We start from the raw sequence: 14848 nt of genomic DNA on the forward strand, positions 1-14848 counted from the left end.
TCAATGGACTTGTCCTCTACCACCTCTTTGATAAAGTGATAGCATAGCTCAATGTGTTGTCTCTTTGCATAGAATACTAGATTATAGACCAACTGAATGGCACTCTCGAATCCGAATGCAATGTAGGATTCATAGTCATACCAACCCTAACCATAGGCCTTGCAAACCTTAGTATTTGCAATGTACTCAACTTCAATAGTAGACAAGGCTATGCATTTTTGCATCCTAGATATCCAAGAGATAGGTCCTCCAACAAAGGTAAAGACATATCTAGAGGTGGACTTCCTACTGTTTGCATGTCTTGCATAATCTAAGTCAGCGTAACCCACAACTCTTGTATCTTCACTATCATAGCAAATGCACATATCTATAGTGTCTTTAAGGTATCTCATGATACCCTTCATGGAGTCCTAATGTCTCCTATCATGTGTACTATATAATGTGCTACAAATCCCACTACAAATGCTATGTTGGGATGAGTAGTTATCATGGCATACATCAAACTGTGCTTACAGATGTATATGGAACTTTGGTCATCTTAGCTATCTCATCATATGATTAGGAACAATCTGCCTAACTAACCTTCACATAAGAAGGTGTAATGGACAACCAATAGGCTTACCATCTTGCATATGGAATCGCTCAAGTACTTTTTGAATGTACTCCTTCTTGGACAAGTAGAGAAGTCCCTCTTAGAGCGATTACCCATAATGCGCATGCCAAGTATGTGTGAGGCCTATCCCATGTCCTTCATCTCAAAGCTCTTCTTGAACTAAGTCTTTAAAGAATCTAGCTTAGCATGAGCACTCCCAACAATAAGTATGTTATCAATAAGGCTACCATCATAGGCCTTCTTCATTTATAGACATGAATCCATATCATTACACGAATATCCCCTGTAAATTCATGAAAGCATCAAACTTATGGTAATATTTCCTAGGTGCTTACTTAAACCCATAAATACTCTTCCTTAATTTGCATACCAGTTGTTCCCTACCTCTTTCCACAAAGCCCTTAGGCTACTGCATATAAATACCTTCATGTAGGTCCCCATGTGAAAAATCATCTTAACATCCATTTGATAAAGATCCAAATACAATTAAGCAACCAAGACCAAGACCAAGAGAAGAGTAGTCATCTTGACCATAGGAGAGAAGATCTCATCAAAATCAACTCCCTTTTCCTACTTAAAACCCTTAGCAAACCAATCTAGCCTTATATGCTAGCTTTGGGTAACTATGAGTACTCTTGAACTTATACATCCACTTGCATGGCAATGTATGCTTTCCATCATGCAAAGGAACTAAGTCCCATGTATGGTTTTTCTATAACAAATCAAACTCAAAGTGCATAGCCCTCTCCCAAGAATGAGAATCACCTATGTGCATAGCTTTCTCATAGGTAAGTGGCTCTAGTTTGTTACTATGACATAATCCATAGACTCATAGCAATCAAGAGGATGTGAAGCTCTAATGGAGAATCTCAAAATTGACTGTGGGGCATATATAGGATATCCTCTCTATCCACTAACATCATGATCCTACACAACACGTGGATCCTAGGCCACTACATCAACAACAATTGCAACAAGCTGTCTCACTAGGATTGGCTATATTGTAGGAGAAGGCTCCTCTTGAAAGATCACCTTGCATATCTCAATCACTTACTCTGGTCTCATATGCATCTTTTCTCATGGAAAATAACATCATGGCTTAGATAACCTTACAAGTCCGTGGATCCCAACAAATACAAAACAAGAAATATGCATTTGATGAACTTCGAATCCAACTTATTGTGCTTTTTCTTTAGGAATATAGTAAAAAGCCTCACAACCAAAGACTCACCAGTGTGCATACAAGGGAGATTTATTGCAACTCTACCATCAAGAGCAGTGCATGGGGATCTATTAATGAGATACATAATAGTATTAACTACCTCAATCCAAAAGTGCTAGGGTATGTTGGGAATAAAGGGTCAATGTGCTTGCACTCTACATGGGTGAACATACCCTTTACACATATTGTATTGTGTTTCATATATCTATCTAAAAAACCTAAAGAGGTACAAGCCATTGTACCCACACATGGTGTGTCTGCTCTCTTCTCTCTCAACCTATTGCATCTCCATTGAAGCATAGAGGAAGCTCTATCTCAAATCCTTCACTTCAGGATGAGCATGCCTAACTAAGCATACTATGGAGTATTTCCTAAATAGTCCTATTTATGTACTCCACAACACCTTTCTAGGGTGGAGTATATGGGACGATCAATTGACGCTTAATGTCCCTCTGATCATATAGTTGCTCATTGTGAGATTGTAGGCATTTCAACCTATACCCAGACTTATTCTCGAGACTTATTCTCGACCATGGCAAGAAAGCATTGAAACGTAGGCAAAACATCTAATTCTACTTAATAGGATATGCCCAAACCTTATACAAATAATCATCTGTGTTTGTAACAAAGTACTTCATGCCACACAAGGACTAACAAGGTATGGGGCCATAAACGTTTGAATGCACAAGAGCTAAAGACTCACCCACATATGTAGAAATAGATCTCTTATGTGATCTATCATGAGTCTATCATATGAATCAAGAAAAAAAATGATCCAAGGGTAGGAGATACTGCAAACGGGTCAATATTTTATTCCTTTCACAGAGATGTGCCAGACAATGCCATAAAGATACATGTGGAAGATCGATCAAAACCAAAACATGGTCAACATACCCAAAAATAAGCATAGGGTGGTAGGGACTGCCAACCTTGGCACCTCTAGCAAAAATAAGTTTGACACAAGTGATCTTTTATGAAAAATCATTAAAAGATACATGGTGTCTATCATCATCTAATTGTCTAGTTGAAATAAGGCTCTTTCATCAAAGTCAAGACATGATATCCAATGCAATCTAACATCATCTATGCAAATGATATCCAATGTAGTGCTATCTCCTAGTCTAATAGAATACCCATAACAGTACCATAACTATGAAACAATGCATGATAACATGGAATGAGCTCCCCAAGTCAAGAAGCCAAAACTGAGAGTAAGATGACACCGAGCATTGGTCAACTAAAGCAGTAAGAATATAATCATCAAAACTATATTCCCAGGCATATATCTCCACTATCTTCACACTGGACTTAGGCACAATGTTAATGGAGTTTGAAACATTTTCCTAAACTTTCCCCTTGGCTTTCACATTGTGCATTTTATGGCACTATGGCCTAATGTGACCATCTTTCCCACAATAATGACATGTTAAAGAGGATTTACAACCATGGGAGGACTTATATGGGATTGCCCACGAGACAGAGACTTTCCCTTGTTGGGCTATGAGTCTCTACCATGGTTATTGTTACCATTTTCACTATTTCTACTTGTAACTATAAGTGCATGACAAGTGCAAGCTACATCAATATTCTTCTTGTTTACTTCTTCTGTAAATAAAGCACTCTCTACATCACTACATTTAAATCCATCTTCAAGAGGTTTTCCACTCATAGCAATATGAAATGTATACCATGACTCTAGTACTATAACAAGCAAGAAGAAAGACTTTATATTATCCTCAAAAGTAATGCCTTACAAGATAAGCTAGTTGAAAATAAAGTGCAAATCATTCGAATAAGTAGACATAAGAGTGCCCTTCTTCATGTGAAGGTCCACAAGCTTCTTTAACTAATACAACTAAGATGTAGAACTTTGCTTGTCATAAAGACCATATATATTCTTCCATAAATCATATGCACCAATGACAATAAAGATAATACAGAAATACGCATGCTTAGACAAAGAGAGTATGATCATAGACTTGCATAACTCATCAAGTTCATCCCAATCATCTCTATCCCAATTTTTTTCCTTTATGCCCCTAGCTTTCAATGGCATAATCTGCTTCTTCTACACCAATACCTGCTATATGTATGTCTTCCAATATTGGTAGTTGTTACCATCCAACTTTTTAATGTTAAAATAGCACTATTAGTTGATGCATTAAGAGTGCCTGCCATTATGACTACAAATGATTGCAAAATATAAGAGTACGGGCTACTATAATTACAACAAAGCAGCACCAAAACTAAGTTGAAAGGGAGGGTAAGAGCTTGGAAACAAAATAGTATATAGCTATCCACAAACAATAGGCAATAAAGTACTCAAACAAGGCATCTATGCTCAAAGAAACTACTCATAAAAAATATAGCATTGTTCTCCATAAATTTGTAGGAAATGACCATACATCAATAGACAAATGACCGATGGAGTAAGCTCCCACTACTAAGAATATCCAAGAAGCAACTGGGATATATAAAATACAACTACTAGTGTAATAACCAAGTAGTAAGAACTGTCAAGACATACAAAGTGTCAGATACATAGATACATACAGCCAATGTGTGTCAAGCATCCACCACTAACAACCCACTGACAATGATAGCTATAGGATATCTAAGTGTTCAAACGCAAATGATCCCACCAGAGTCAATATCTACAAGAATAGTGTATGCCTATATATCAAATGAGCATGTACATAGGCAAGAGACTCACGGTGTCTCTAAAGGACCAGGCTCTACAAAAAAAGTACAATTGTCTCCCACTCAAGGTGGATTTGAGATGTCCAAGAGCCAAACAAAGCTAATACATAATGCTCATAACATTCGGGCAACCAAGATACATGATAAGTACATTAGAGAGTATATACATCCAGTCTATCTTCAACCCACAAGTAAAGAATCACTGAAGTAAATGTCCAAAGCCCAAACATATCCAGTAGAGCTCAAATAGAAAGCTCAAAGTGCATCATAAGTATAGTCGAACACATCCATTAATGTGAAGCATCCATATAAGCATGTAGAATCCCTAAAGCTCTTGTAGGCATTACAAAACCATTATGGAGATCACTATATGGTGTCCCATAGGGTATACAAAAACTCTTTCAAAATAGTAGGTCAATGTCTAATATCTCTTACTCCATGTAGTTTCCAAGCTCAAGCCAATGATCCTTGAGAATGTTCCAAAGGGTTGGCAAGTGCTAGGAGGCAATATCCAAGTAAAAAGGTAGCTTGCAAATGGAATCTAGAGGCCTAGAAAATAGGCACAACTTGCGTGTTTTTTGCTACTCACTATTTGACAATGCTAAGGCTCAATAAGCTCTCGATAGTGCTCAATGCATCCCCAACGAGATCCTAAAACAAGGCTAAACAAGTTGGGAGATGGAGGGACTCAATGTAGACCTTGAATGAATGAATTAATGGTTGCAATGAAGCTTCTCATCGGCTAAAGCAAATGATCCATGACACTCCTTGAATGCTCACCCTTATACTAGTTGAAAGGTGGAGTGGAACTAGAAGCACAAGCAAAAGCAAGCAAGGAGTAAGATGTATGGAGGTTCAAGCAAGAAGAGAGAGGCTAGTGTGTGGAAACTTCTCACAATGTGTGACCTGCCTTCCCTTATTCTATTGCCACTAAAAGAATAAGGAATAAAGTGATAGTGATGGACACCCGCCACCTACATCGTACATGTGTGCAAGTATAGTGTACGAAGTAAATGTAGACAACTAGGCACAAGTGGCCTTTAACGCCTAACAGTGGCCTTTAACGCCTAACAATAAGGTTGTAAGTCATCATAGAAGGTCACATTATAACACCCATCATTAGCTATGGGATTTGTCACTTTGGTCCTTATAAATGTCTACAACTCTTCATCCTCTCATATTGGGATAAGACATATCCTCCTAAATGTCTACTAACTCTTTGTCCTCTCATATTAGGATAAGACATATCAATATATCTCCTCTCGAATGAGCTCTTTCTATACCTCACTAATACAAGCATTACTCGGTCTTTTCATAAAACACTTATTCTCTTGGGTCAAAAAGGTCATAGCATCCTTTCAACATAAAGTACAAATGTGCTAGTATCAATGAACCTCATTTGGCTATATGCATAATAGCCAAGCATATAATCCAAGGGAGTGAATAAAGATGTAAATGCAAGTGCACTTGTTTGTATGTGATAAATTGCATAACTATCTACATGTGGGTTTCTTAGGCTCCATCAAATATCAAAGTAATAGCTTAGTTCCTTTTATATTGTACAATCTATATGTGAGCCATTCTTTAGAGCTTCTTTCTTCATCCATCATGAGAAAAGCTTTGTCCTAAATGTGTTTATAAATTTTGGCACATAGTTGAGATCTTCACTATGATATAAATTCTTGCACATAAATAATGACGCATATGTAATCCTAGTTGAGTTCCTAAATTTGATTTGTTTTTATGTGTCCAAATTTTGATATATATTTTCTCTGTGTGTGTGTAATTTTTCTTTCCTCCCCCTCTCTCTCTTTCTGGATTTCTTATTCTCGTTCTCTCTCTCTAAATTTGTTTCCTCTCTCTCTCTCTCTCTCTCTCTCTCTCTCTCTCTCTCTCTCTCTCTCTCTCTCTCTCTCTCTCTCTCTCTATTCAAGCTTGAACATCTCAAGGGTATAAAAGTGGTTAGAAATGGTGAGGTTCAAGTAGGCTAGTTAATGGAAGCAAAGTTCTTACCAAGTTGTTGTGTAGACTAATCAATGGAAGCAAACTTCTTACCAAGTCTCATGTCGAATGCCACATGCTAGGGGAGTATGACTGCTTATTAAAATCTTTAAAGAGAGTCACCTATAGTAAAAACCCATGTGCCACACCCACGCTCTCCCCAACGCAATGGTATGCAATCCTAACATCACCCCTTTTATGTAGGTAGAGTTAGACTGAATTTTTAGCTTCTTGAGCAACCAATTGTAATGAGTTATCCCATGTAACACCACTAAGGTTATAAGTCATCATAAAAAGTTGTATTGTCAACACCATTAGCTATGGATTTTGCCACCTTAGTCCCCCTAAATGTCTACTAACTCTTCGTCCTCTCATTTTGGGATAAGACATATCCTCCTATGTCTACTAACACTTTGCCCTCCCATATTAGGATAAGACATATCAATATATCTCCTCTCAAATGAGCTCTTACTATACCTCACTAGTAATTCAAGCATTACTCAGGCTTCTCATAAAGCGCTTTTTCTCTTGGGCCAAAAAGGTCACAAAATCCTTTCAATGTAAAGTACAAATGTGCTAATATCAAAACAATGAACCTCATTTGGCTATATGCATAATAGCCAAGCATATAATCCAAGGAAGTGAATAAAGATGTGAGTGCAAGTGCACGTGTTTATATGCAATAAAGTAGCTTAGTTCTATCTATATTATACAATTTGTATGTGTGGTATTCTTTAGAGCTTGTGTTCATCCATCATGAGAAAATGTGTGTCCAAAATTTGTTTATAGATTATGGCACATAGTTGAGATCTTCAGTATGTTGTAAACTCTTGCACATAAATGACACATACTTAGTCCTAGTTAAGTTCCTATATTTGAATATCTTTTCAACGCTTACATCACATGAACCTCACTTAAGAAATCAAGTTTGAAATCCTCATATTAAATTATGCTAGCAACTTTTCATGAACAATGACTCATACTTGGTCCCACTTGAAGATGCATGTATAAGTCTTTAGAAATTATGATTATAAAGAAAGGCTTTATCAACATCGAACTACATACAAAGCTATAATGTCTCTTTAGTTTAATGATATAAGTTTGTGATTATTATTAATACTATTCTAAATTCAATGCTATAAGTTTGTAAGTATTGTTAACATTGCTATTATAAAGGCATGCTATTGTAATAGTTGAAGTGTCCCAATGGTTCTCTATTAGAGATAACTTCATCCTAACTAAAGCTTTGGATAAAGATAGCTTGCTAACTTTCTTTTCCATTTTTATGTGTTTATCCCTTATTCTTTTTCTTGGAATAAAACCAAGACACAACCTTAGAGAAGAAAGATGCAATATGCTAGGTTAAATTATTTTTAAGGACCTATGTGCCATATTGTTTTTATCATTATTAGTGATCAACAATCTATTCTATATATCTTACTACTACATTATTTTGGTTGTAGGTTCGGAAAGCCCTCAACCTCCGTAGGGCTTCCCAAACCTACCCCCTTCCGAAACCTCCCCTTTTTCAATTAAAACCCCCTCTCTCGCACGTTTAATTACTCCCTTTCTCTTCCCTGTCTCCTTTTGAATAAAATCGAAGAGAGAGAGATTTATAGAGAGAAAAGATAAATGAGAGAGAGAGAGAGAGAAAATTAAAAAAATCAAAGAGAATGAAAAGAGAGAGAGGAGAAGAAGAAGAAAAGAAAAAAGAGGAGAGGGAGAGAGAAGGAAAAGAGAGGGGGAAAAGGAGAGAGAGAGAGAGAGAGAGCGCACCATAGACTTCTCTCTCTCTCTCTCTCTCTCTCTCTCTCTCTCTCTCTCTCTCTCTCTTTAGTTAGATTAAACTTCCCTCCTTTCTTCTCTCTTTTAACTTATCTTTTAATTAAATATTTTTGAAAAATTGTAAAAAAAATCTTTCACTTTTAATTAAATATTTTTAAAAACTTTTTAAATTTAAAATTTTGACATTGTTATTCACATACTTTGAGAGAGAGGGGGAAAGAGAGAGAGAGAGAGAGAGAGAGAGAGAGAGAGAGAGAGAGAGAGAGAGAGAGAGAGAGAGAGAGAGAGAGAGAGAGAGCAAAGAAGAAGAAGAGAGAGAGAGAGTTATAGATAGAGGAAAGATAAATGTAAAAGAGAGAGAGGGAGAGAATAAAAAAAGGGAGAGAGAGAGCGAGAGAGAGAGAGAGAGAGAAGAAAAGGGGAGAAATAGAAGAAAAGGAGAGAGTGAGAGAAGAAGAAGAAGAGAGATAATATAAATACAAAGAGAAAGAATTATAGAGAGAGGAAAGATAAAATTTAAAAGAGAGAGAGAGAATAAAAAACTTAAAGAGAGTGAAGAGAGAGAGAAGAAGAAGAAGAAAGGTAAAAAGAGGAGAGGGAGAGAGAATGAAAAATATTAGGAGAGAGAGAGAGAGAGCAAGGAGATGAGGAAAGGGAGAGAGAGAGAGAGAAAATAAGAATAAGAATAAGGAGAGAGAGAGAGAGGGAGGAAGGGAACACAGAGAAAAAATAAAAATTAAAGGAGAGAGAATTTAAAAAAGAGGAGAAATAGAGAAGAAAAAGAGAGGAGAGAGGGGGAGAAAAAAGGGGGAGAGAGAGAGAGAGAAGAAAAGCGGGGAGAGAAGAAGAAGAAGAGAGAGATAATATGAACATAGAGAGAGAATTATAGAGAGAGAAAAGATAAAATTTGAGAGAGAGAGAGAGAAAATAAAAAATTTAAAGAGAGAATGAAGAGAGAGAGAGAAGAAGAAGAAAAAAAGGAAAAAAGAGGAGAGGGAGAGAGATAGAAAAGAGAGAAGAGAGGGGGTGAAGAAAAGGGGAGAGAGAGAGAGCGAACAAGGAGATGAGAGAAAATAAAGAAAAATAAAAGGCACAAAGAGAAAGAAAGAGAAAAAAAATTAAGATAGGGAATCGGGAGAGAGAGAGAGAGAGAGAGAGAGAAGAAGAAGAAGAAAATAAAAAACAAAGAGGGAAGAGGAGAGAGAAAGAGGAGAAATTGATTGTCGAGCAAAGTTGCCATGTGGTTTTGCTTGCCACTTCGCAATGACAACGAAGTGACTTTGCATGTGCAAATCACTAGTTATTTATACATTTTCGAGCCTATGTGGCACAAGGACAAGAGGTTTGGTAATAATATAAAGAGAAAATGTAAAACTTTGAAAAGTCATAGGAGGCTTTCTCTCTCTCTTTCTTTGCTTTCTCTCTCTCTTTCTTTTCTTTTCCTATAGAGTGCAAGAGAGAGGTTTGGTATGTAAGAAATAAAGAAGTCAGGTTTCATTTGAAGGTGATATGATGATGAAAGCAAAGGGGATTGTTTGTGGCTCTCTCTCTCTCTCTCTCTCTCTCTCTCTCCGCACACACACACACTTCATTTAGAGATGACAAGTACTCAAGGAATGCCTAACTGCCTCATGGCAACTTTGCACAATAATGCGAAGCTACCCAAAGTGGTCTCATGAGAGAAGTGATAGCAATTTTGCTTCTGTCACTTCTCCCCCCTCTCTCTCTCTCTCTCTCTCTCTCTCTCTCTCTCTCTCTCTCTCTCTCTCTCTCTCTCTCTCTCTCTCTCTCTCTCTCTCTCTCTCTCTCTCTCTCTCTCTCTCTCGTGGGCCCCCCAAAATTTTCTATTATCTCTCTCTCTTTGTCTCTGATGCCAGGAGGCATATTTCACGGTGGATTCCGTGCCACGGTGGATTCCGTGAGGTTTTACGGTGGATTCTGTAAACTTTGATGACCGGGGCTCATACACAAAGTGGATTCTTTGTGTGAGAAGTTGATGGGGACGCCTGTCCTTCTCGGGCTTTTCATTAATTTAGTGTGTACATAGGTGATTCCATAGCGGGTGATTCCGCAAAATGCATATTAAATTAATAAACGTTTATGAGTTTAGAGTGCGCACTCGTAATAAATTAAGGTTAGGATTTATTTCTAACCAGTTGATTTATTTATGTAGCTGAAGACTGCTAGGTATTCACTTTTGTCGGTTTAATTGTATTATTTTACTAACCATTGTGAATGCTTCAGTTGATGTGTAGAGATAGCAGAAGTGGCGGAGGAAAGCATTGGAGGATAGCGAGTATTCGATTTATGGATTATATTTTGATGGGCTCATACCTTAGGCATGGCCCCTATATTTTGTCATGCCTATTTATTGAGGCGTCGGATATTTATTATTATTTTGTATGTGCATGGGCGCACGATTATGTTATTTCTACTTGGACATTGTATTGGGCGTGCAAGTCTCTTTGGGCACCGTCAATTAGCTTTATTTCTATTTTGTGTTAAAGCAAACTCAAAAGCTAAAAGCTTGCTATTTTGTAATTTGGGCTATTATTTGAGCTTGAAGATGAATAATACATAAAATACATGCTTTGTGAAGCGCTCACACAAGGCAAGGGGGGAGATTGCACCCAATTGGTCTCTTGCTCTTGTCATTCATGCTTTTTACCTTGTAATTTGTGCAAAAAGTAGAGTTCTATTGTTCTTGGGGACCTTCCGGCATTCACTACGCGAGCGTACATCATCCGATCTGCGCACCAGTGGTATCAGAGCGAAGCTGAGATCAAGAGCTTCCAATCGCTACCCATCTCGTGCGAAGGCGGAGCTCCTGGAACGATCGGGCTCTACGGTCAATCTCGTCACGAACGGTCGATACAGGTAGATTTCTGGCGATCAAGAACCCCTGTTTCCATCATCGGATCGCAAAGGACCGGTCTGCAGAGGCGGAGGACCACTCCCAACTCTCCTATATCAAGTCGTCAAGAACAAAGATAAGCTCTCTCTTAATCCCAAAAGTTTATAAGTTAATCAAGCTTTAAAAGCTTAAGAAGCTTAACTTAAGCTTTAAAGAGCTTAAAATTTTCGAATTTTCGTGGCGCCTTAGAGGACATCAGCGTAAATTTTGCCGCCTTGCAAAACGGCCCCCCCCCTCAAATCGACGTTTTTGCTACCCTTTGATTAAGCTTAATCACTTAAGCTCTAATCAATCAAGTCATAACAAACTTCAAGTCACACACAACCAGTCAAGTTCAGCAAGTTCTAACAAGTCAAAGTTCTGCAAGTTCGACAAAGCAAAAACTCCGAACTGCAAAGTTGTTCATTGGAAGGTACTCTACCCATACGCAGGTTTGCTGAAGCATTTTCAGCATACGAAGAAGGATAAAACGCAGATTTTCCGAAGATTGTGAAAGCCACACCCAAAAATACATAAGCCTTGTATTCCCGAACTTGAGCTACGCTCATCCCGCTAACTTGATTTTGAGTGAGAAAGGTCTTTTGAGTTTTGCAGGATGATGGAACCACATATGGATGATCTTATGGGTGGCTGAAGGCGACCTACCTGAACCTACGATGGAGCAAAAGCTGGATTTAATTATGATGCAATTGGATGAAGAACGACGGGCTAGGCAAGCATTGCAAGTTCAATTGGCAAATTTACAAAGATCGCCTACCGACAAAGAAGAACCTCAATCTGAAGATCTTATCCGACGTACCATCGACGCAACTCTCGAAGCTCAAACCATCCGCAAGGAATCAAAGATAAGTAAAAGAAGTTTCAAATTCCGTACTTTCAATGGCATACGAGAGGGAAAAACTGTTCTTGCATTCATTAGTCAGTTCGACGACTACTTTCATGAGGAAACCTATGCAGAAAAAGATAAAATCAAGTGTGTCACTAATCATTTAGTGGACAAAGCATCTCTTTGGTGGACTGTAGTACGCAAGAGTATAGATTGTCCCGCTACCTGGGAGAATTTCAAGAAGAAGTTCATACAGAATTTCCTTTCTCCACAATTTCATGAGAAAGCCATTAAGCAATGGGATCTTCTTTAGCAACGGGATCGTGAACCTATTCCTTAGTATACAGAGCGTTTTTGGAATACACTACTCCAGTTATGCATGCTTGAAGACGTATCTGAAGCGACACACAAGCGCAAGTATATGTCTGGACTCCTTGGGCATTACTACGCTGAAGTTAACATGTTCAAGCCTACTACTCTTGAAGACGCAATTTCACTAGCTCACGACACTGAAGACAAGCTGCGAGGTAGAGACAGATGTCCACAGCAATTCCAAGCCAATGGTAACTATGGATCTAAGTAATTAAACTCCAATTTTAGAAGATTTAATCCAGGTCGTTTCACTTCATCATCTTTCCGTAAAAATTGGGTAAAACCACCTGCTTTACCATCCAATGTCAATCAAAACCCTAAGCCTATTCCACAGCCAAATCCTAATGTCCCTAGACTTCCTGCCATTGCAAACAATGTAACCAAATCCAAACCAATAGTATGCTATAAATGCCACCAGCCTGGACATCTAGCAGCAAATTGCCATTCGAAGAAGCCACCTGCTCATATCAACTACCTTGGAGCAATGGAAGAAGACGAACATGAAGATATGCCTGATTTCACAGAAGATGAGGACGACACTACTACTCCTTCGGATACTTTACCAGGTATGCCAACTCCACATTCTTTATTAACTATGAAATGTTTGGTGCATGGAAAGGAAAAGATTATTTTGCATGATGATGGTAGTACTCATGATTTTATTTCAGCAAAGTTAGTAAAAGAATTGAAGTTACAGACTGTACCTACGCATTATCGTATCAAAGCAGCATTCTTAGGCACTAGGTATAATGGTACACAGGAAGTGCATGACTTAGAGATTCAAATTGGTCAATACACAGAAAGAAGAAATTTTCTAGTTGTTCCATTACAGTCGAGTGACATTATTTTAGGTATGCCTTGGCGTCATCAGCATAACCCAAATATAGATTATTCCAATCATTCAATGAATATTAATTTTCAAGGAAAACATATTACATTGTATGGTATGCATGCATCTAATGTTTTTCCACTGCTTTCGCATACTCAAGCTAAACGTGCATTACGCAAGAGTAGTAAATCCTATCTCATTTGGGTGAATGAATTGCAAGCAAAAGAAAATCATATGCATCCTAGGTATAAAGAATTTCTTGCACATTTTAAAGACTTTTTTGCCGAAGACCTACCACCTGGTTTACCTCCTTCATGTCCAGAAGACCATAAGATAGATTTGATCCCTGGTATACAACCACCTTGCAAAGCACCATATAGGCATAACCAGATAGAGCAAAAAGAAATTCAGAGTCAAGTTGAGGAATTACTAAATAGAGGATTGATTAGACCTAGTAGTTCTCCATTCGGTGCACCTGTTCTATTAGTCAAGAAAAAGAATAATACCTATCGTATGTGCATTGACTATCGAGCTTTAAATAAGATCACTGTAAAGAATATGTATCCCATTCCTAGAGTTGATGACCTTATGGACAAACTGCAAGGATCTGCTATATTTAGTAAAATAGACCTTAAGTCTGGTTATCATCAGGTGAGACTAGATACGTCAGACATATTCAAGACTGCATTTAGGACACAGTTTGGTCATTATGAATTTTTAGTGATACCATTTGGATTGACTAATGCACCTGCTACATTTAGTAGAATGATGAATCGTATATTTTTGAAATATCAATATTGTGTAATTGTCTTCTTTGATGATATTTTGGTGTTTAGTCAAAATGAGAAAGAACATTATGAGCATTTGGCATTGGTTTTCCAGTTACTAAAAGATAATCAACTGTATGCAAATCCTGAAAAGAGTGAATTCTTTAAAACAGAAATTGAGTATTTAGGTCATATTGTATCATCTGATGGAATTAAAGTTGATCCTAAGAAAATAGATGCAATATTGAATTGGCCTGTACCTAAAAATGTGCATGAGTTACGGTCATTCCTTGGTCTTGCTAGTTTTTATAGGAAGTTTGTGCGTAATTTTTCCTTACTTGCTTTACCATTAACCAAACTTCTGAAGAAAGGTATTGTCTATCATTGGTCCGAACATTAACAGAAATCCTTTGACTTATTGAAACATGCATTAACCCATGCCCCTATCCTATAGTTGCCTGATTTTAATAGACCATTCTTTCTAGTAGTGACCGATGCTAGTGGATCAGAAATAGGAGCTGTACTACTGCAGGATAATCATCCTATAGCCTATTCTAGTTGTAAGTTGAAACCCTCTGAACTGAAATATTCCACATATGACAAAGAACTATTAGCTGTTGTACAAGCATTAAGACAGTGGAAACACTACTTAATGGGTTCAGAATTTATGATTAAGATCGATCAGCAAAGTATTAGACATTTACTTAGTCAACCCCAAATATCTGACCGACATATCAAATGGGCATCTTTTATCCAGAGTTTTCATCCTATCATTCAATATCAACTTGGAAAAGAAAATGTAGTGGCTGATGCATTAAG

The sequence above is a fragment of the Lygodium microphyllum genome, chromosome 2 (assembly GCF_053477565.2).
Source record: "Lygodium microphyllum isolate KBCC chromosome 2, Lygodium_microphyllum_v1.1.10, whole genome shotgun sequence".
Taxonomy (NCBI): Eukaryota; Viridiplantae; Streptophyta; class Polypodiopsida; order Schizaeales; family Lygodiaceae; genus Lygodium; species Lygodium microphyllum.